The sequence below is a fragment of the Sapajus apella genome, unplaced genomic scaffold (assembly GCF_009761245.1).
Source record: "Sapajus apella isolate SASKATOON/1434 unplaced genomic scaffold, GSC_monkey_1.0 scaffold103, whole genome shotgun sequence".
In the NCBI taxonomy this organism is placed as follows: domain Eukaryota; kingdom Metazoa; phylum Chordata; class Mammalia; order Primates; family Cebidae; genus Sapajus; species Sapajus apella.
In genome coordinates, this window is record NW_022437043.1 from 4,888,820 (window position 1) to 4,911,556 (window position 22,737).

The 22,737-nt window shown below is 43.6% G+C and overlaps 1 pseudogene; it reads right to left on the reverse strand.

Annotated features, from left to right (window-relative positions):
- Nucleotides 1-559: 559 nt before the first annotated feature.
- On the reverse strand, nucleotides 560-1,047 carry LOC116536691 (annotated as a pseudogene).
- Nucleotides 1,048-22,737: the final 21,690 nt, after the last annotated feature.

Here is a 22,737-nt window from a genome sequence, read left to right on the forward strand (position 1 = left end):
CACTCCAGCCTTGGCGACAGAGTGAGAATCTGTCTCAAAAAAAAGAAAAAGAAAAATTCCAAAGAGGAGCTAATTTTCCGTTGGAATGTTAGATCTGTGAGAACACCAATGCTGTCTGATTTGTTCACTGTGCCTAGAACGGTGCCTGGCACAGCATAGCAGTTCTATAATAGTAATAATTGTAATTATTATTATTATTGTTTAAGATGGGGGTCTCACTGCAGCCTCAAACTCCTAGGTTCAAGCAATCCTCCAGCCCCAGCCTCCCAAATCGCTAGGACTACAGGTATGCACCACCACGCCGGGCTAGTTTTTAATTTTTTTGTAGAGATGGGGTTTCAGTAAGTTGCCCAGGCTGGTCTCGAACTTTTGAGCCCAAGTGATCCTCCCACTTTGGCTTCCCAAAGCGCTGGGATTACAGGCCTGAGCCACTGCACCCAGCCAGTTCTATAATTATTTGATGAATAAAATGTTGAATGAACTACCCAAAGAGAGGTATACGAAAAATTGGGAGCTCAGTGTCCCAGGAGCCATGGAAGTGATTATCTTTTTGTTGTTGTTGTTGAAAATAGTACAGCATTGCAGAAAAGATTCAAACAGGTCCCTGAGGTGTTTTGAAATTTATCCCAACTGTAGGCTGAGTGACCTGCAGGTTGGACAGACTGCCGAAATCCAGAAGCTTCAGCATTTCCTTAGTGTCAGGATCTACTTCAATGATCTCCTGACCCAGGGCTGAGACCTCAGGAACATAATTGTCTTTCCTTTCTCTCTCCTCCTGCAGCTTAACGGAGATACCCCTTACTGCACCTCTCTGAATCCACTTCATCAGATGCGTGACATAGCCTGCTATCTTGTTGCGGAACTTCTTGTTAGGGATAATGGCGATCTCCTCACACACGCGCTTGTTCATGTGGAAGTCATTGCCCAGGTGCATGTAGTACTTTTCTATGATGACCCGGGTTTCCTTCTTCACGGCTTTGGTGTGAACGTGGCCCATGTTGGCACGTTCTTAGTGAAAAAGCCATGGAAGTGATTTTATCACCTCTACCATGCCTCACTTTAAAAATATCATTTTATGTTACTGATTTTAGTGACTTTAAAATGAGCTACTCCTAAAAGGTTTTTTAAAAGCTTGCTTTGTGACATCATTATAAACACTTCAGCAAAAAGCTCAGGCAATGTAGTTAAACCCTGTCTCCACAAAAAGTTTTGAAAAATTAGCTGGGCATGGTGCTGTGCACCCATCGTCCCAGCTACTTGGGAGGCCAAGATGGGAGGATCACTTGAACCCAAGAGTTTGAGGCTGCAGTGAGCTATGATTGCACCATTGGACTCCAGCCAGGATGACAGAATGAGACTCTGTCTCTACTAAGGAAAAAATAAAATAAAAGCCAGACATGGTGGCATGTGCCTGTACTCCCAGCTACTCAGGAGGCTGAGGCAGGAGGATCACTTGAACCCAGAAGTTGGAGGCTGCAGTGAACAATGATCCCACCACTGCACTCCAGCCTGGGCAACACAGAGAGACTGTGTCTCAAAAAAAGCAAAAAAAAAAATTTTTTTCAACAAAAAATATTTGTGCATGGTGTTTGAATAGATGTTATTAATATATTAGATATTGTTCTTCAAATGTAGTCTTACGTGTTAATCCACAAAATGATCTGAGAAATAAAATTACTATATACTGCTTTACACGAATGCCTATGGCAACTTTATTTGTAACAGATGAAAATGGGAAATGATCCAAATGTCCATCAACAGGTGAATGGATAAACTGTGGAACAACCATACAATGAAATACCACTCGGCAATAAAAGAGAATGAATATTGACACACACAATGACATTGATGAATCTCAAAATAGTAGTGCTGCATGAAAGAAGCCACACAAGAAACTGCACATACTGTATGATTGCATTTATATAGAATTCTAGAAAATACAAGTCAATCTATGGTGACAGAAAGTAGATTAGTGGCTGCCTGGCAGGCAGGGGAGGACAGAAAGGGGCAGAAGGGATTATACAGAAGTTTGGAGGTGAAGGATATGCTCGCTATCTTTCTTTCTTTTTTTTTTTTCTTTTGAGATGGAGTTTTGCTCTTGCTGCCTAGGCTGGAGTACAATGCTGTGATCTCGGCTCACTGCAACCTCCGCCTCCCAGGTTCAAGCAATTCTCCTGCCTCAGCCTCCCAAGTAGCTGGGATTACAGGCATGCACCACCACACCCGGCTAATTTTGTATTTTAAGTAGAGATGGGGTTTCACCATTTTGGCCAGGCTGATCTCGAACTCCTGACTTCAGGTAATCCGCCCACCTCCGCCTTCCAAAGTGCTACAATTACAGGCGTGAGCCACCACACCCGACCATGCTCACTATCTTGGCTATGGTGATGGTTCCACTGATGTGTACATTAAACTTATCAAAGAGTAACCTTCATATGTCAATTATATCCCAATGAAAATGATTTTTAAAATGTGTTTACCCAATAAAAGATGCAGGCAAAATACATTTCAGAAAATATAGTCAGAGCAAGTTTATTACCAACAGACTATCACTAAACTAACTTCTATATGGTGTACTTGAGGCAGAGTGACAGTAATACCACAGGAAAGGTTAGAGATAAAGGGAAGATGAAGACCGAGAAACTGGCAAGCATGTGGGTAACCATTACCACCTATTCTGTCCAACATTTTACTGCAGGTCTTAACTAGAGCAGGAAGAAAAAACGGGAATATGATAGGTGTAAGGATAGGAAAAAAGAAAAAATTACTGTGATTTTCAGAAGTTATGCCTGTCTATACAGAAAACTGAAGACTCTCCAGAGAGTTTTAGAAATAAGAGACTTCACCAAAGTTGCTGTAATATAGGCTAGGTAGCTCAAAATCCATTGCATTCCTATACACTAGAAATAAATGTTTAGGTAACATAGTTGAGACCAAAACAGTGGCACATGCCTGTAATCCTAGCACTTTGAGAGGCCAAGGCAGGAGGATTGCTTGAGCCTAGGAGTTCCAGACCAGCCTGGGCAACACGGCGAAACCCCATCTCTACTAGAAATACAAAACTTGGCTGGGCATGGTAGCACGGACCTGTAGTCCCAGCTTCGGAGGCCAAGACAGGAGAATCACCTGTGCCCAGGAGCTGGAGGCTGCAGTGAGCTGTGATCATGCCACTCTGTTGCAGCCTTGGCAACAAAGTCAGACTCTGTCTCAAAAAGAAAAAAAAATCAGTGGTTGTCAGGGAATGGAGGGAGGGAGGGATGAATAAACAGCATGGAGGATTTCTAGGGCAGTGGAACTCTTCTGTATGATACAATATTGGTGGGAACATGCATTATACATTTGTCCAAACCCATAGAATGTACACCACCAAGAATGAACCCTAATGCACACTACGGACTTTAGGTGATAATGATATGTCAATGTTGGTTCACTGATTGGAACAAACGTACTACTCTGGTGAGGGAGGTTGATAGTGGTAGAGATTGTACATGTGTCAGGGAAAGGAATATATGGGAACTCTCTATACCTTCTGCTCAATTTTGCTGTGAACTTAAAGCTGCACTAAATAGCATCTACAATAGCAGCCAAAAATGTAAGGACCTACAAATAAATCTGGGAAGAATGATGGAAATAATTATAGTGATTACTGTGGCCTACACTACTCCAAGTATGTTATGTACGTGTCTAATCCTCAAAGCAGCCCCATGAAATCAATACCATTATTATTCCCAACGCTGTAATTTAGCCACAAAAGTTGATTCTGGAGACAAGTGCCATTTTCCCACAGTCAAACTCCTGAACACAGCCAGGCTTTGGACACATGCACTTGTCAGATACTGAGTCTCACTGGATGAATCTTATATTCAGTGCCCTTTCAGGCAGTCTTAAAAAGATTTCCTGAGGAACTTGACAAGCAGATTTTATTTATTTATTTATTTTTTTTTTGAGATGGAATTTCACTCTTGTCATCCAGGCTGGAGTGCAATGGCACGATCTTGGCTCACAGCAACCTCCACCTCCTGGGTTCAAGCAGTTCTCCTGCCTCAGCCTCCGAGTAGCTGGGATTACAGGCATGTGCCACCAGGCCTGGGTAATTTTGTGTTTTTAGTAGAGACGGGGTTTCTCCATGTTGGTCAGGCTGGTCTCAAACTCCCGACCTCAGGTGATCCACCTGCCTTGGCCTCCCAAAGTGCTGGGATTACAGGTGAGAGCCACTGCACCCAGCCCACAAGTGGGCTTTAAAATTTATCAAGAAACGTAATGGCCTAAGACAGTCCTTAAAGGGAATGAGATGGGGGAAATTGCTCATAAGGTTTCAGATTTATTATAAAAATGTAGTAACCAAGCAGTGTGATATTGCTGAAAGGAAATACAGACATCCCAAGGAAAGAAAAAGGGGAGTACCCAGAAATAGACCTGTCTAGAGCCATTGATCTTAAGACAGAGGTGGACAGTAGGTCAGTGGGAAAGGATGGATATTCACATAAATTCCTGGGACAATCAGGTATCCATGAGGAAAAATATAATCCGACCCCTACTTTGCACTTTACTTTTTATTTATTTTATTTTAGAGACAGAGTCTCACTCTGTCACCCAGGCTGAAGTGCAATGGCACAAACACAGCTCACTGCAGCCTCAAGCTCCTGGGCTCATGTGATCCTCCTGCTTCAGCCTCCAGAGTAGCTGGGATTACAGTCAGGCATCAACACACCCAGGTAATTTTATTAAACATTTTTGTTTGTAGAGATGGGGGTCTTACTATTTGCCCAGGCTGATCTTGAACTCCTGGCCTCAAGGGATTCTCCTGCCACTGGGATTACAAGGCGTGAGCCACCACACCTGGCCTCTACTTCACACTTTACATACGAATCAGTTTTAGAGGGATTGAAATGCAAATGTGACATATTTGAAATATTATAGAAGAAATTGCAAAAGAATAGCTTTATAAACTCAGGGTAGAAAAGAATTCCTTAAATTAGTTATAACCACACCAACTCTCTAAGAAAGAATAATCCGATTCATCTACATTCAAATTAAAAAGGGTTGTTAATCAAAACATACCATTTTTTAAGTGAAACATACAACCCATGGGATGTTATTTGCAATGAAACCAAGAAAAGGCTGATCTCTGGGATATATGTTGAGAGGAATAAGGCACACAGCATGAGAACACATATGCTGACACCATGTATATAAAGTTTAAATACTTGCAGAAATATTTATATATTTGTACTACATATTTAGTATATAGTATATATGTCATATACTGTATGCATATATACTAGTACATAGTATACATAACTTTAGTAGATATAAATATATAGAATATATATTTAGACTTCAGTATAGAACTGGGCCAGTGGGAATGTATACCCAAGGAGCAGTGTCGGGGTCCTTGGGTGGAAATCACTAAGAGGAAACATCAAGGGGATTCTGGCTAGACCAACCTAACAGGATTCTTGCTGAAGGCAGGCCGGGGGAATCACACATCACACATCACCTGGGGGGTGGTGGAAGATGAAGAACTCGATCAGATAGCAAGGATAATCAGAGATTGAGGATAATCAGACATTGAGGATGGAGGGTTCATGCCACACTGACTTAGCAGGGCTCTTTGCTAAAAGTGAATTTTACAAGGAAGTGTGCAGATGTGCTGAGAAGTTTCAGGAGCCTGAGTAAAGTTTGATCAAGTAAAGAATCTTTGTAAGGGCGCCCTCTGCACACCCAGAGAGCCTGGTGGGCAGCTCTCCTAATTCTGGCTTTGCCAGGAACTACACATCTTCCAGCCCATCTCAATTTCAAAACTGCAGATAATTGTATGAGGGCTTACAGGACAGGATCTGTATCAGGTGCCTAGATGGTTGCTGGTGTTTTATGTTTTTGTTTGTTGTTTGTTTCTTAGAGACAGGTTCTCTGTTACCCAAGCTGGAGTGTGGTGGTGTGATCATAGCTCACTGCAGTCTTGACCTTCTGGGCTCAAGTGATCCTCCTCCCTCAGCCCCCCCGAGTGGCTGAGACCACAGGTGTGTGCTACAGGCATGCGCCCTGATCCTCTCCCGTTTTTGAACTACAGGACCATGCCACCATCCCAGTGGCTCCCTGCAGCCCTGTTCCCGTCGCCAAGGGTAAAAGTGAGAAGAAGGGGCCTCCTGGTTTGTGCAGTTAGGCTAGGCACACCCTAGGTCCTTCTCCGCAGCGCAGATGGCACCAAGAAGGGGCACCCCAGACTCTATGGGGCAGGGACCCAGGCAGGGAAAAGGAAGTCCTGGAAAGGAGGGGCTAGGGTGGTACATAATGCCCACCCTATGATGCCAGAGCTGACCAGGGAGGCTGGGAGAGAGAGTCCAGGACCTCAGTAGGTTTCGGGAGCGAAAGGGGGCCGGCATGTCTGCAGTTCCAAGTCACACACCTTAGAGCCCCACATTGGGCAGTGACTTCACAGAACGCCAGCGTGTGCCACGGTGCAACAAGAATGCACCAATTGTGCTAGCAGGCCCCTTGCTCATTCACAGAACCTATCCCCCTCCCAGAGCAAAAACTAAGTCGTTCACCAGTGCAGCTCTGAGCTCTCAGGATCCCTCTAGTCTGTGGTTGGCCAAGTGTGAACCCAACCCCAACGTCAAGCTTATACCTTCATAGAGACCAGTGTCAGCCTGATAGGGGCCTTGGGTGCTGCAAAGAGGTGCATTTGCTGTCACGTGTAACAGTGTCATTCACACAACTTATATTAGGAAAAGCTGAGTGTTGCAACCCGAGGGGCATGAGGAGGGTATCTCCTAGCCCCCACCATGGTTTTTAAATCCTACTAAAGGGCTGGGCGAGGTGGCTTATGCCTGTAATCCCAGCACTTTGGGAGGCCTAAGCAGGTGGATCACTTGAGGTCAGGAGTTGGAGACCAGCCTGGCCAACATGGTGAAAACCCATCACTACTAAAAATACAAAAATTAGCCGGGCGTGATGGTGTGCGCCTGTACTCCCAGCTACTCAGGAGAATCACTTGAACCTGGGAGGCAGAGGTTGCAGTGAGCCAATATCGCACCACTGCGCCCCAGCCTCGGTGACAGAGTGAGACCCCGTCTCAAGAAAAAATGCAAATTAAAACCACAATCAGCTATCAGTTATACATACTTGCCAGAATGTCCAAAATTAAAAACAAAACAAAACAAAACACAAAACAGTGACAATACCAGATGCTGGCTGGGATGCAGAGATGTGGGATCACTCATGCACGGCAGGTGGGAGTGTAAAATGGTCCAGACAGTCTGGCCGTTTCTTACAAACTAAACATGCAGCTACCATGTAACCTAGCAATTGCACTCTTGGGCAGTTATCCCAGAGAAATGAAAACCTATATTCACGTAAAAACCTGTACATTAATGTTCATACCAGCTATGTTAGAAATAATGAAAGACTGGAAACAACCCAGACATTATTCAATAGGTGAATGTTTAAGCAAACCATGGTACATCCATGCTGTGGAATACTATTCAACAAGAAACAGAAACAAGATGGGCTGGGCTTGGCAGCTCACGCCTGTTATCCCAGGACTTTGGAAGGCTGAGGCAGGTGGATCACTTGAGCCCAGGAGTTTGAGACCAGCCTAGGCAACATGGCAAAACCCTGTCTCTACAAAAAATATAAAAATTACCCCGGCATGGTGGTGTGAACCTATAGTCTCAGCTACTTGGGAGGTTGAGGTGGGAGGATCACTTGAGCCTGGGAGGCAGAGGTTGCAGTGAGCCATGATTGCACCACTGCACTCCAGCCTGAGTGTCAGAGTGAGACCCTGTTTCAAAAAAAGAAAAAAAAAGGTACAAGATGTTGATACATGCGGTAACTTGGATGAATCTCCAGGGAACTATGCTGAGTGAAGAAACCCAAATCCAAGAGGTCACATACTGTATAATTCCATTTATATAACAGTTGTGAAAGGACAACATTCTAGAAATTCCATTTATATAACAGGCATGAAATAACAACATTCTAGAGATAGAGAACAGATTAGTGTCAGGGGTTGGGGACCTGGGGCGGGGTAGGTGGCAGGCACAAGGGCAGCAGGTGTGGTTGTAAAAGGGCAGAAGACATCCCGGGGTTGTGCCAATGGCCACATCCTGGTTGTGCTGTTGTTCTGGAAGGTGTCACCATTGGAGGAAACTGCATAAGGTGCACGCAGGATCTCTCTGTATTATTCCTACAATTGCATGGGAATCGACACTGATCTCAAAAACAAAGTTTATTTTTTAAAAATTCGCAGCTCACCTAGAATGGTTGTGTAACTGGTTTAGACCATGGCTACGTAGAAGTAACCAGAGAGCAGTGAGAACAAGGTGGGGCAGGAAGGAGTCTTCTGGATACAGAAGAGAACAACAAGCAAGAACATGGTGGTGGGAGCCACGCTGCCTGGATTCGAATCTTGACTCTGGCCCACACTCATGCTGTGACCCTGGCTAAGTTACTGCCTTCTTCTGAGCCTCAGTCTCCTTATCTGTGAAATATGGGTGAGTTCATATGTGGAATCACTTAGGAAAGCATCTGATAAAGAGCTAGCACTCAAGGGTTTGTTATTATCTCTTTTTTTTTTTTGATACGGAGTTTCGCTCTTGTTGCCCAGGCTAGAGTGCAATGGTGCGATCTTGGCTCGCTGCAACCTCTGCCTCCCAGGTTCAAGAGATTCTCCTGCCTCAGCCTCCTGAGTAGCTGGGCGTGTGCCACCACGCCCAGCTAATTTTGCATTTTTAGTAGAGACGGGGTTTATCCATGTTGGTCAGGCTGGTCTCGAACTCCCAACCTCAGGTGATCCACCTGCCTGGGCTTCCCAAAGTGCTGGGATTACAGGCATGAGTCACCATGCCCAGCTGGGTTTGTTATTCTTTCTATCATTTCACCTAGGAAGGATGTGCTCAACTGGAAATGCTAGGTGGACTCAGAGAAACACTGTAAAATCCATCATGTGAATGTTTAGCTCATGAGAATTTCACTCTTCATGCTCTGGGGATAACTAACACATATTCTATATACTCACTTATATGACTGTTCAGACCTGCTGCAGTACTTCATTCTTCTCCATCATTATCTTGTTATGTGATGAAAAGAATATAAATTAAAAAAATAAAAAACAACATACACCCCATAGAATAAAATTGGGAACCATGAGTCCATACTGATATAAATAAATGAATACATTGAAAATTTGATGAGGAACAGAATGTTTACAAGATCTCAAAGTGCCTCTCCACAAACTACTGATTTTTAAAAATAATTTTAATATATTTTATTTAATCTATTATATCAAAAATGTTATCATTGCAACAGGTAATAAAAGTTGAGATAAGGGCAGTCGCAGTGGCTCACGCGTGTGATCCCAGCACTTTGGGAGGCTGAGGTGGGCGGATCACCTGAGGTCAGGAGTTCAAGATCAGCCTCGCCAACACATTGAAACCCTGTCTACTAAAAATACAAAAACGATTAGCCAGGCATGGTGGCGGGTGCCTGTAATCCCAGTTACTTGGGAGGCTAACGCAGGAGAATTGTCTGAAGCCAGGAGGTCAACGTTCCAGTGAGCTGAAATCATGCCACTGCACTCCAGCGTGGGCAGCATGGGCAAGACTCTGTCTCAAAAACAACAACAACAACAAAAAAAAAAAACCCAAAGGACAGTTTTCTTTGTATCTTTGGGTCTTCAATGTGAAGGCTCCTGTGTCACACAAAACTATAATCAAATAAATTTATCATGCTTTTCTCCTGTTAACCTGTCTTTGTTATAGGGTTGTAAGCTGTGACCCTTATGATGAGTGAGAAAAGGGATCACCCCCTTTCTACCCCTATACTTCTTTACAGGAAAATAATTATTTTCCTTATCACATATATAAATGATTTGTGATTAATATATTAAATGTCATATAAGAGTAGATGCAACTAAAGTGTCTGAGAATAGTTTGTTTCATCATCAAAGTGATTCAAAACTATTCAGCAACTTTTTTACCCAACACTTTTACCCAACAAATGGCTAAGAAAACCCCACATACTACAGTTAGTTCCCTTCCATTCTGTTTGCTCAAAGCCAGAGAGCAAAATTTACTTGTATTATTATTTTAATTGGTTCTTCTCTTACAGCTTAAGATGAAGGCAATGAAAGGCTTTCTCTGACTTTTCAACTTGGAGTTTTTAATGCCAGAAGAGCATATATCAGAATTTCTTTTCTTTTTCTTTTTTTTGAGACAGAGTTTCGCTCTTGTTGCCCAGGCTGGATGGAGTGCAATGGCATGATCTCGGCTCACCACAACCTCCACCTACCAGGGTTCAAACGATTCTCCTGCCTCAGCCTCCCGAGTAGCTGGGATTATAGGCATGAACCACCACACCTGGCTAATTTTGGATTTTTAGTAGAGACCGGGTTTCTCCATGTTGGTCAGGCCAGTCTTGAACTCCTGACCTCAGGTGATTCGCCTGCCTCAGCCTCCCAAAGTGCTGGGATTACAGGCATGAGCCACCATGTCCAGCCTATATCTGCACTTTTTAAGTAGTCAGATGTAGAGGAAGAAAATGCCATAAAACAGGCAATTAAGCTAATCACTACAAAAATAGACCAATGTCAGGATACTTTGTAACATGTGGCACATGCCTGTAATCCCAGCTACTTGGGAGGCTGCGGCAGGAGAATCACGAACCCGGGAGGCAGAGGTTGCAGTGAGCCGAAATCGCACCATTGCACCACAGCCTGGGCAACAAGAGCAAAAGTCCGTCTAAAAAAAAAAAGTGCAAATATTTATTTTTACTTATTTTAAAACTTTTCTTTAGAGGTGGGGTGATATAGTTTGAATATATGTCCTTGCCAAATCTCATGATGAATTGCAATTCCCAGTGTTTGAGGTGGGGCCTGGTAGGAGGTGATTGGGTCATGGCAACGGATCCTTCATGGCTTGGTGCTGTCCTCACAATAATGAGTGGGTTTACTTCATGAGATATTTGGTTGTTTAAAGTGTGTGGCATCACCCCACCCTTTGCTCTCGCTGTACCATGTGAGATACCTGCTCTCACTTTGCCTTCTGCCATGAGTAAAAGCTCCTTGAGTCCTCCCCAGGCTCCTTCCTGTATAGTCCTGCACAGAACTGTTAGCCAATTAAACCTTTTTTCTTTGTAAATTACCCAGTCTCAGGTATTTATAGCATTGCAAGAATGGCCTAATTCATGGACAGGGTCTCCCTCTATCACCCAGGCTGGAGTGCAGTGGCTCGATCTCGGCTCATTGCAATCTCTGCCTCCAGGGTTCGGGCAATCCTCCTGCCTCAGCCTCCAGAGTAGCTGAGATTACAAGTGCTAGCCACCATGCCTGGTTAAGTGCAATATTTAAAGGGTTCTGAAATTTTTCTTCTGTTGAAAGTTTCATTACCTGAGAACTTCAAAGTTCTATTTTCCTGAGAAATTCAAATAACTTTCAATTATTTCTAGGGTCCCCTAGTTGTTACTTGGGGAAATAAAAAAGAAAATTCAGTGTCTACCTTTTTTTTTTTTTTTTTTTTGAGACAGAGTCTCGCTCTGTCACCAGAGCAGTGGAGTACAGTGGCACGATCTCAGCTCACTGCAACCTCTGCCTCCTGGGTTCAAGCCATTCTCCTGCTTCATCCTCCCGAGTAGCTGGGACTACAGGTGTGCACCACCACACCTGGCTAATTTTTGTATTTTTAGCAAAGACAGGGTTTCACCATGTTGGCCAGGATGGTCTCGATCTTCTGACCTCGTGATCTACCGGCCTCGGCTTCCCAAAGTGCTGGGATTACAGGTGTGAGTCACCATGCCCGATCAGAAAATTCAATATCTATCTTACTTCTCATTCCAAAATAAATTCCATCCAGGTAGAAGCTCTAAATGTAAAACAAAAAAACAAAATAAAATCAATCAACAAACTTGGGAGTATTGCATTAAAACAAGGGAAAGTATTTTTTTATAATTGACAAATTGGAAGTCATGAAAAAAAAATTGATGAATTAGGCCCCCTAAAATTTTAATTATTTGTGTGTGCTTTGGAACATTTTGCTGATCTTATACCAAGATAATATTTTTAAGGAAAATGAGATCAGTGAGTACCTATTGCTCTGCAAGCTATTTTTATTCACTTGGCGATAAAATACTGGCATCTTTCCAAGTGAGTGCATTTGTTTTAATGGATATATTAATATCTCATTATATAAAAGTCTATAAAGTATTCAGATATTACCCTCTTCTCTTTTGTTAATATCTTAACTAACTAGGTTATATGAGGAGCAAAGAATGAGCCTACACAACACCAGGAATGTCTAAAGATTCTCCTCAAAGGATTCCCAGCACCTAATCCGATGGTTTCATGGTATTCTCTGCTCCAACATGTGGCTAGAGACAACTAATCCTGAGAAGAAAACTGCCGAATCACAGAACAATTTTACACTACTCCAGGTGGATAGGAAGTTTAATATTTGTTTTGTTTTTTTGGACACAGAGTCTTGCTGTATTGCCCAGGCTGGAGTGCAGTGACATGATCTTGGCTCACTGCAACTTCCGCTTCCCAGGTTCAAGCAATTCCCTGCCTCAGCCTCCTGAGTAGCTAAGATTACAGGCACATACCACCATGCCTGGCTAAATTTTGTATTTTTAGTAGAGACAGGGTTTCACCATCTTGGCCAGACTGGTCTTGAACTCCTGACCTCGTGATCCACCCGCCTCAGCCTCCCAAAGTGCTGGGATTACAGAAGTGAGCCACCGTGCCTGGCCGGAAGTTTAATATTTTTCAAAAACAGGCTGGGTGCGGTGGCTCATGCCTGTATCCCAGCACTTTGGGAGACCGAGGAAGAAGGATCACTTGAGCCCAGGAGTTTGGGACCAGCCTGGGCAACATAGGGAGATCCTCGTCATTACAGAGATAATAAAAAATATTAGCCAGGCATGGTGGTGCATGTCTATAGTCCCAGCTACTGCTGGGGGAGTTGTTAGAGACAAAATGCTTGTTCCTAGGTGCCACAAGGAAAAATTGGCATTCAGACAAAAAGTTTTCTTAGCAAGGCAGTTTTACTTTCTGCAGAAAGGGTGCACCTAGGAACGAGCATTTTATCTCTAACAGGAGCTGAGGTGGTGGTGGGGCTGCAGTGAGGGGGTGAGGTGGGAGGGTGACTTGAGCCCATGAGTTCAAGGCTGCAGTGAGCTATGACAGCACCACTGCACTCCAGTCTAGGTGACAGAGTGAGACGAGACCTTGTCTCATAATAATAATAATAAATAAAAAACAAAAGTTCATTTAGATTTTGAAGATAAAAACTTATGAATATTTAAAATTACACAGTTTTGGCCGGGTGCAGTGGCTCACGCCTGTAATCCCAACACTTTGGGAGGCCTAGGCAGGCGGATCGCAAGCTCAGGAGTTTGAGACCAGTCTGACTAATATGGTGAAACCCCGTCTCTACTGAAAATACAAAAATTAGCTGGGCGTGGTGGGCCATGCCGGTACTCGGCTACTCAGGAGGCTGAGGCAGGAGAACCCCTTGAACCTGGGAGGCCAACGTTGCAGTGAGCCTAGATTGTACCACTGCACTCCAGCCTGGGTGACAGAGCGAGACTCTGTCTCAAAAAAATAAAACAAAATAAAATAAAATAAAAAATAAAATTACACAGGTTTGCTTTCCAGAGTGATGATGAAAGTGTACTTTTTTTTGAGAGAGAGAGTCTCACTCTGTCAAGCTGGCTGGAGTGCAGTGGCACGATCTCAGCTCACTCAAAACTCCACCTCCTGGGTCCAAGCGATTCTCTTGCCTCAGCCTCCCCGAGTAACTGGGATTACAGGTGTGCACCACGGCCCATCTCAGCCTCCCAAAGTGCTGGGATTACAGGCGTGAGCCACAGCGCTCAGCCCATTTTAGTCATTAACTTTTAAATATAACTTCACACATCAGTACATCTCAGACATTTATAACAAAAAGGAGGGTGGATGTGTATGTGGGGGTGAGCTTTCTAATTTGACCACCTCAATATTGTCTCTGCCAAGCAGTTTCCAATTTGTATCAAGTCAAATGAGTACTTAGTTGTTTTCTTTGGTTCTTAGAATATTTCCCCTACATTCTCCCATGGCTTGGTTCTTTCCAGAAAATTCCCTGGATGGAATTTTCCACATAGCCCAGCAGAGGGCCCTGTATTCTGAGCCACAGTCAGGCATACACAGAAGACACTGCAGACACCCATCAGCGAATCAGGAACGAGAACTCCTCTCCTCCCACTCTCCTGCCAAAGGGTTCTCAGCAGCTGGTCGGCTAACGACTGATGGTGTCTGCACTTCCTTTTAGTCTAGGCGGTGGTAGAAATGGTTTCTAAGAATACCCAGTGGTTCCGGAAAAGATTTCCATCATGTGAATGAGCCTGCACATATTTTATACTGCAGCTTTTATTCCCCTCAGATTCCTATTCTCATTTAAAAATGTATTTAAAAGATAGAGACATAGAAAGGCTTCAGAAAAAAATGCATTAAAAAGGAATATACCACAATAGTAAACCACGGTTATTACTGAAGAGATTACGGCTTATTTCGCTCCATTCTTTTATTTCCCAGATTTTACACCATTATTGTGTTTTTTGGATTTGAATATTATCTTTTCAGAAAGAGAAAATATCATTTGAAAAAGCGGCTGGGTGCGGGGGCTCATGCCTGTAATCCCAGAAGTTTGGGAGGTTGAGGGGGTGGATTACTTGAGGTCAGGAGTTCAAGACCAGCCTGGCCAACATGGCAAAACCCTCTCTCTACAAAAATACAAAAATTTGCTGGGCGTGGTGTCAGGCACCTGTAATCCCAGCTACACGGGAGGTTGAGGACGGAAAATTGTTTGAACCGGGGAGGTGGGGGTTGCAGTGAGCTGAGATTTCGCCACTGCACTCCAGCTGGGGCGATAGAGTAAGACTCCATCTCAAAAAAAAAAGAAAAGAAAAGGAAAAAAACCAGACAGGAAGTAAATATATGTCTATCAAAAAGATTAAAAACATTTGGAGCAATTTTTAAAAATCTGTATTAAAAGAATTTTTAGAACATAAGTGGGTGTTTATGTGTAAAATAATACACAAGAAAATGATTTATTTAGCCTATATATAACTGGTCATTTAAACCCTTTTAGCCAAAAAGTGGAAACACCCACTTATGTGCAGAGGGTACAGATCTCTTTTCGAGAAAGAAATGAAAAAAAAAAAACAAAAAAAAAAACTGCACCATGAAGTTCCGTTATTTTTATCTTGATTTCAAGGAGGAGGAGAAGACCCTGTCTGATAACTTTGTCATTAAAGTATATTTTGAATGAAAGGATCATTTACCCATTTATTCCACAAATATTTAGAGATTCAGTTACTTTTAATACCATGAACTCCCCAACTCTCTGAAGAAAAAGGGGCCTAATCTAGATCCCAAGCCCTTCTTAGGAAACTGGAACTGTTACTATCACTCTATCACTCCAACCCCAGCTGTCACGTGGCTCACCCTATTCATTCCCCCCTCTTTTTTTTTTTTTTTTTTTTTTTTTTGAGATGGTGTCTTGCTCTGTCGCCCAGGCTGGAGTGCAGTGGTGCGATCTCGGCTCACTGCACCCTTCACCTCCTGGATTCAAGCGATTCTCCTGTCTCAGCCTCCCAAGTAACTGGGATTACAGATGCGTGTCACCATACCTGGCTGATTTTTGTATTTTAGTAGAGACTGGGTTTCACCATGTTGGGTAGTATGGTCTCAAACTCCTGACCTCAAGTGATCCATTGGCCTCAGCCGCCCAAAGTGCTGGGATTACAGGTGTGAGCCACTGCACCCAGGCAAGCCCCATTAATTCTTTAATCCTCCAACTATTCTTCAGGAAGACCTCAACTTCCTGTACCTTAACTGGCCACTGCCCTCTGAGCATTGGCTTCCTCAGTACCGGTGGATGGGCCCAGTCATCAAACCCCTTACAAACGAGAAGGGCTTCCCTAAGCTGTCAGTACAACAAAGGGCCAGGAAACCCTTGAGCCAAACGTGCTGACATGGAGGTCCTATGTACATACATGTAGACATACAGAATAAGTATGTTTGTAGGCATTCTTTAGTTCTAAGATAGAGGATTTTTTCTCTTTCCGACCATATTTTATTTTGCATTGCAAAATGCTTATTTTGTGCTGGGTGCGTAGCTCATACTGTAATCCCAGCACTTTGGAAGGCTGAAGCTGGTGGATCACTTGAGGTCAGGAGTTTGAGACCAGCCTAGCCAACGTGGTGAAACCCCGTCTCTACTAAAAATACAAAAATTAGCCAGGCGTGGTGTCAGGCACCTGTAATCCCAGCTACTCGGGAGGCTGAAGCACAAGAATCTCTTGAACCCAGATGGCAGAGGTTGCAGTGAGCTGAGATTGCACTACTGCACTCCAGCCTAGATGACAGAGCAAGACTCTGTCTCAAAAAAATAAAATAAAATAAAATGCTTATTTTGAAATAATTTCAAACTTAGCAGGAAACTTGTAAGAGTAGTACAAAGAACTGTATATCCAGATTCCTCATTTGCTAAAATTTTACCCTGTATGCTTTTGTTTAGAGACAATCTCCCTGTGTCGTCCAGATTGGGGTGCAGGGGTGTGATCACAGCTCGCCACAGCCTCAACCTCCCAGGCTCAAGAGATCCTTTCACCTCAGCTTCCCGAGTAGCTGGGACCACAAGCGGGCAACTACACATCCAGCTAATTTTTAATTTTTTTGTAGAGATGGGTCTCTCTCTGTTGCCCAGGCTGGTCTTGAACTCTTGGGCTCAAACAATCCTTCTACCTTGGCCTCCCAAACTGCTGGGATTACAGGCATGAGCCATTGCACTCAGCTGCTAGTTTTCTTAATTAGAAGTGGTCTAGGTTGAACTAATTTACACTCCCACCAACAGTGTAAAAGTGTTCCTATTTCTCCACATCCTCTCCAGCATCTGTTGTCTCCAGATTTTTTAATGATCGCCATTCTAACTGGCGTGAGATGGTATCTCATTGTGGTTTTGATTTGCATTTCTCTAATGACCAGTAATGATGAGCCTTTTTTCATGTTTGTTGGCCTCATATATGTCTTCTTTTGAAAAGTGTCTCTTCATATCCTTTGCCCACTTTTGAATGGGTTTGTTTTTTTCTTGTAAATCTGTTTTAGTTCTTTGTAGATTCTGGATATTAGTCCTTTGTCAGATGGGTAGGCTGCAAAAAGCTGTTCCCATTCTGTTGGTTGCCGATTCACTCTAATGACTGTTTCCTTTGCTGTACAGAAGCTCTGAAGTTTAATTAGATCCATTTGTCTATTTTGGCTTTTGTTGCCATTTTGCTTTTGGTGTTTTGGTCATGAAGTCCTTGCCTACACCTATGTCCTGAATGGTTTTGCCTAGGTTTTCCTCTAGGGTTTTTATGGTGTTAGGTCTTATGTTTAAGTCTTTAATCTATCTGGAGTTAATTTTAGTGTAAGGTGTCAGGAAGGGGTCCAGTTTCTGCTTTCTGCACATGGCTAGCCAGTTTTCCCAACACCATTTATTAAACAGGGAATCCTTTCCCCATTGCTTGTTTTGGTCAGGTTTGTCAAAGATCAGAAGACAGTGTAGCGATTCTTCAAGGATCTAGAAATAGAAATTCCATTTGACCCAGCAATCCCATTACTGGGTATATATCCAAAGGATTATAAATCATTCTATTATAAAGATACATGCACACATATGTTCATTGCGGCACTGTTTACAATAGCAAAGACCTGAAACCAACCCAAATGCCCACTGACAATAGACTAGACAAGGAAAATGTGGCACATATACACCATGGAATACTAGGCAGCCATAAAAAACAATGAGTTCATGTCCTTTGTAGGGACCTGGATGAATCTGGAAACCATCATTCTCAGCAAACTGACACAAGAACTGAAAATCAAATACCACATGTTCTCACTTATTGGCAGATGTTGAACAATGAGAACACATGGACACAGGAAGGGGAGCATCACATATTGGGGTTTGTTGTGGGGAGGCTAGGGGAGGGACAGGAGGGGGTGGGAGGTTGGGGAGAGATAATATGAGGAAAAATGCCAGATATAGGTGACAGGGGGATGGAGGCAGCAAATCACCTTGCCATGTGTGTACCTATGCAACAATCCTGCATGATCTGCACATGTACCCCAGAACCCATAGTACAATAAAAAAAAAAAAAAAGAAAAAAAAAGTGGTCTAGGTAACCTGTAAAGAAAGGATTAAAAATTTAAGATATTCTAAAATAAAAAGAAGAAACGAACTATTAAGCCATGAAAAGACTCAGATGATTTTTTAAAAAATGAATATTGTTAAATGAAAGAAGCCAGTTTAAAAGGGTACATATTGTGATTCCAAATATATGACATTTTTGGAAAAGGTGAAACTAACGAGGGAATAAAAGATCAGTGGTTAGGCCGGGCATGGTGGTTCATGCCTGTAATCCCAGCACTTTGGGAGGCCAAGGCAGGTATATCACAAGTTCAGGAGTTTGAGACCAGCCTGGCCAATATGGTGAAACCCCCATCTCTACTAAAAATACAAAAATTAGCTGGGCGTGGTGGTGGGCACCTGTAGTCCCAGCTACTCGGGAGTCTGAAGCAGAATTGCTTGATCCCAAGAGGCAAAAGTTGCAGTGAGCTGAGATCACGCCACTGCACTTCAGCCTGGGTGCCAGAGTGAGACTTCGTCTTAAAAAGAAAAAGAAAATAAAAAGATCAGTGGTTGGCTGGGCATGATGGTTCATGCCTGTGATCCCAGCACTTTGGGAGGCTGAGGCGGGAAGATCACTTGAGGCCAAGACTTCAAGACCAGCCTGGGCAACACAGTGAGACTCTATTTCCATAATAAATAAATAAAGAAGTAAATAAATAATTTACTTGGTGGTTGCTTGGGGTTCCAGGGAAGGGATGGAAATTTTCAGTTTTATTTATAACTTTTAAATATTAATATGTATGGTGTGAGGCTTCTATTTGGATTCTTACTTCAGGACTTGTTACGGGTGGGCTTAGAACATTGCATACATGGGCCGGGCATGGTGGCTCACATCTGTAATCCCAGCACTTTGGGAGGCCGAGGCAGGCAGATCATGAGGTCAGGAGTTGAAGACCAGCCTGGCCAACATAGTGAAACCCCATCTTTACTAAAAATACAAAAATTTAGCTGGGTGTCCTGGTGGGAGCCTGTAGTCCTAGCTACTTGGGAGGCAGAGGCAAGAGAATTGCTTGAATCTGGGAAGCGGAGGTTGCAGTAAGCTGAGATCACTCCACTGCACTCTAGCCTGGGCGACACAGTGAGACTCTCAAAAACAAAAAACAGAAAACATTGCATAGATGTTCTTCTTAAAGAAAAGCAAGTTTGGAAGACTTGTTCCACTAGATGTCAGAGTGTATATCACTTAGTGCAGTGTGGTAATGCTGCAGGGATTTATCTGCTTTATATAAGCAGATAAATGAAGCTGGATGGAAAGCATAGCAGCATGCCCAACATGGACCCTTGATCATAGACCAAGGTGTTATTACAGAGCAATGGGGAAGGGCAGACCTTTCAAAATAATGGTTCTGAGCTGGGTGAGGTGGCTGATGCCTGGAATTCCAGTATTTTGGGAGGCTGGGGCAGGAGGATTGTTTAAGGCCAGGAGTTCAAGACCAGCCTTGGCAACATGGCAAAATCCTGTCTCTGTAAACAATAAGAAAAGTAGCTGGGTGTGGTGGCATGTACCTGTAGTCTCAGCTATTCAGGATGCTGAGGTGAGAGGATCACTTGATAACAGTTGTTCAAGGTTATAGTGAGCTATGGTTGTATCACTGTACTCCAGCCTGGGTGACAGGGTGAGACCCTGTCTCAAAAACAAAAACAAAAAAAGGTTCTCAGCCCAACTGCATATCTATATGAAAACAAAACAACCTAAAATTGGTTCCCGATTTCACACTATCCACTCACAGGATATTATAGATCTGAACATGAAAGGCAGAACTAGGCCCAGCATGGTGGCTCATACCTGTAATCCAGCACTTAGGGAGGCTGAGGCAGGGGGATTGCTTGAGCTCAGGAGTTTAAGACCAGCCAGGGCAACATAGTGAGACCTCGTGTGTACCGAAAATTTAAAAATTAGCTGGACCTAGTGGCACGTACCTGTAGTCCCAGATACTTGGGAGGCTGAAGCACCAGAATCGCTTGAATGTGGGAGGCAGAGGTTGCAGTGAACCATGACTGCACCACTGCACTCCAGCCTGGGTGACAGAATGAGACAGTGTCTCCAAAAAAAAAAAAAAAAAAGAGAGAGAGAGAGAGAGAAAGAAAGAAAGGTGAACTATCTATAAAGCCTTTGGTAAATAATGGAGTTTTTGTAAATCATTATAAAAAGAAGAAACCCAGTGGAAAAGGATAAATATCAGCAAGTCACAATAGAGGAAGTTCAGACGGCATCTAAGCATGTGAAAAAGGGCTCTGTCTCACTAGAAACAAGGAAACTGCACATGAAAACCACAATAAGATTGTCAAACATGTAAAAGTCTCATGGAACTGTCAATGGGTGTATTGGCATTGGAAAGAGCTTGGTGTTATTTATTAAGTTTAAGGATACGCACTCTCCATCAGCCAGAGATGCAGACACATGTCCAACCAACCCTAAGGAGGCATCTCTTTCCTATGTGAGTCAGGCCAGTGCAGGATTTCTCTAAATGTTGGTGCCAGATCTTAAATCCCAGTTACTTGACCGGTGGGAGCCCATTTCTGAGATCCACAAGCTAATAACAAGCACTAATGTTGCAAATGAAAAGACATTTAAAATGCTCATTTTACAAATTATCAGAGCCTCCAGTATTGCATGGTAGATCAACAACTATTAGTAGCCTTCCACACTGAGATTTTTTTTTTCTTGAGACTGAGTCTCTCTCTGTTGCCCAGGCTGGAGTGCAGTGGCACTATCTCGGCTCACTGCAACCTCCGCCTCCCAGGTTCAAGTGATTCTCCTGCCTTGGCCTCCTGATTAGCTGGCCCATTACAGGCATGGGCCACCATGCCCGGCTAATTTTTGTATTTTTAGTAGAGATGGGGTTTCACCATGCTGGCCAGGCTGGTCTCGAACTCCTGACCTCAGGTGATCCGCCAGCCTGGACCTCCCAAAGTGCTTGGATTACAGACGTGAGCCAAAGTGCCCAGCCCACAGTGAGACCTTTCTGATCAAATGTTAGCTCACTGTCCTTGGTTAGGAATTCTCAATTAGAATGACTCGTTGTCCTCAGGTGTCAATTAAGACCAACCCACATGAGGTAGACACTCTGATGTGCCTCCTGGATCCCACTTCAAGCAAAGGCTTGTTTTCCCAGCACTGGCAGTGCTGTGAGCAGATAGCTCTCGGTTGCCAGCCCCTTCAGGAATGGCCTCAGCTGCAGAAAGCCTCCTTGTGCAAGGGCGTACGCTTCTCAGGGCAGCCCACATCCATAATTGATCAATGAGGGATACGAAGCCCTGGCCATCTTCAGCCAGCTCAAGAAATCTCTGATGGACCAACCTAGCTACAGAGCTTTCCTGCAGGATCATCCAAGACTGTGCTAGGGACTGTATCAGAGCTGGATGGTCCCTCTGTCCAATCCTCCCTCTCTCACTTTCCTTCACATGCATTGATAGGAAAAACACTTGCTAGTAACAGTCTGTGCGCTCAACTCCATCGCAGAACTGGCTGGTTAGAGAAAGCAACCTCCCAGCACTTTGGGAGGCCGAGGCGGGCGGATCACCTGAGATCAGGAATTCAAGACCAGCCTGGCCAACAGGGTGAAACCCCGTCTCTACTAAAAATACAAAATTTAGCCATGTGTGGTGTCACATGCCTGTAATCTCAGCTACTTGGGAGGCTGAGGCAGGAGAATCACTTGAACCTGGGAGACAGAGGTTGCGGTGAGCCGAGATCACACCATTGCACTCCAGCCTGGGTAACAAGAGTGAAACTCCATTTCAAAAAAAAAAAAAAAAAAGAGAGAGAGAAACCAACCTGCAATATCGCCTTTTTATCTTGCTGCCTATGCTGCAAGGTTTTAAAGGAAATGACAAGCATTGTGACTACCTGATTAGATAGATGAGTGTTCGGCTTCAAGGTACAAGGTTTCAGAGCTGGGCGTGGTGGCTCATACCTGAAATCCCAGCGCTTGGGGAAGCTGAGGTGGGAGGATCACTAGAGCCCAGGAATTTGAGATCGCCCTGAGCAACATAGTGAGACCCTTGTCTATACAGAAAATAAAAAAATTAATTGGGCATGGTGGTGCATGCCTGTAGCCCCAGCTACTCCAGAGGCTGAGTAGGGAGGATCCCTTGAGCCCAGCAGTTTGAGGCTACAGTGAGCCATGATCACACCCCTGTACTCCAGCCTGGGTGACAGAGCAAGACCCTGTCTCAAAAAGAAGTACATGGTTTCAACAAACTTGTGTATATAATATATAGTTAATATTATATATCTAGATAACACCTCAAGTTGCAAAGCTTCGGCCTACTGTGAAATGTGTGCATTTTGAAAGAAGATACAAATGGAAAAAATTACTTAACTCAGGTTGGTTTTCCATTAGTTTGTACAAATACAAAGGCACTCAGACTGTTGGATAAAACATGAAAACCTGCCCATTAGTTGTAAAAAATATTAACATGTGGTGCTCTAGAAATTAAGGATTGTATCTGAATTAGAACCTCATATTAAGAGCCAGGCAAAGGCTGACATGGTGGCTCATGCCTGTAATCCCAGCACTTTGGGAGG